Source organism: Dendroctonus ponderosae, unplaced genomic scaffold (assembly GCF_020466585.1).
Source record: "Dendroctonus ponderosae isolate FM_Combo_2020 unplaced genomic scaffold, Dpon_F_20191213v2 Dpon_F_20191213_1, whole genome shotgun sequence".
NCBI classification, from domain to species: domain Eukaryota; kingdom Metazoa; phylum Arthropoda; class Insecta; order Coleoptera; family Curculionidae; genus Dendroctonus; species Dendroctonus ponderosae.
In genome coordinates, this window is record NW_026017110.1 from 246,976 (window position 1) to 248,229 (window position 1,254).

Consider the following 1,254-nt stretch of genomic DNA (forward strand, 5'->3'; position numbering starts at 1 on the left):
GTTTAAGATCGCTTGATGAAAATGGGCCTAAAGGTCGTTTCAGAAACCGGCCATTAGACGGGGGATCGGCAATCAATCGCAGTTTTCTGTTTAAATGATTTTGCTTTAGGTATTACTACGACAAGAACATAATGTCCAAAGTGCACGGCAAGCGATATGCCTACAAATTCGATTTTCACGGGCTAATGGCAGCATGCCAGGCCCAGTTCCAAGGACCAGGCGAAATCGCCAGCCATTACAAATATCAAACGCATCAGGGCGATTTGGGAATGGCCATGTTTTCCAGCCACGATCATGCCGCTAGAATTCCGGCAATTTTACCCTCCAGAGGCCAGCAGCAGGGACTGTTTCATTCGAGCTCGTACTGGACGTACTCGGCAGGAGGGCTCGAACCACGCGAACCTTTCTGCAATTAACTGATTAGAAAAAAAGCATGCCGGGTGTTCCTGTTCAGGATAACGATCAGGTTGCTTCGGAAGCTTAAGGAAATGARCGAATGTTTCAAGTGATTACATTTTCAACGCCGAATTTTCACGTCAATAGCTGTTAATTGGCCAAATTTGCCTGACGTCTAATTGCCAATGTTGCTAACCGCCAAATTTGCCTGACGTCTAACCCTATAATTTGCCTGACGTCTATAAGTGGCCCAAATAACTAACARTAATATAGAAGATTTAATTTAGTAATCAAAAAGCCATCGACATCTGCCTATAAAAATGGTCTTAGCATACGTCACACTCCACATTATATCATTGAAATTGCCAAATACAGGGTGCACTGTCTAGTTTCCGGAAACGAGACCGATAAGCAAATTTTAGAGAAGGTTTTCTGTCGATTCGAGCTAAATCGTATTATACAGGGTGTCCCCTAAACACATGATCAAAATGATACTGCGATATTATTTGCATCAAAAGAAGACGATCTGACCTAACTTCATAAATTACCTGACATAAGTGACGGACTGACAGAAGTGATAACTTCATGAATTAATAGAAACCATAAAATAGTGAACTTGTTTAACGCATGATGGCAATAATAATTTTATTTTATAATTTTAATATTCTTGTTAGTCTAATAATTTCTAAATGGATCAGGAATAAGTACAAGTTAATTTAATTTCCATTTAAATGTAAAATAGATTTTATTTGCAACATTTAAGATTCTTTAACGAGATGTTGTACATATTGCTCTTCTTGGGTTTGTGTAAACTCTTCTTCTTGAGTTTCTGTATTTTTTTGTCGTAATTTCTTATTT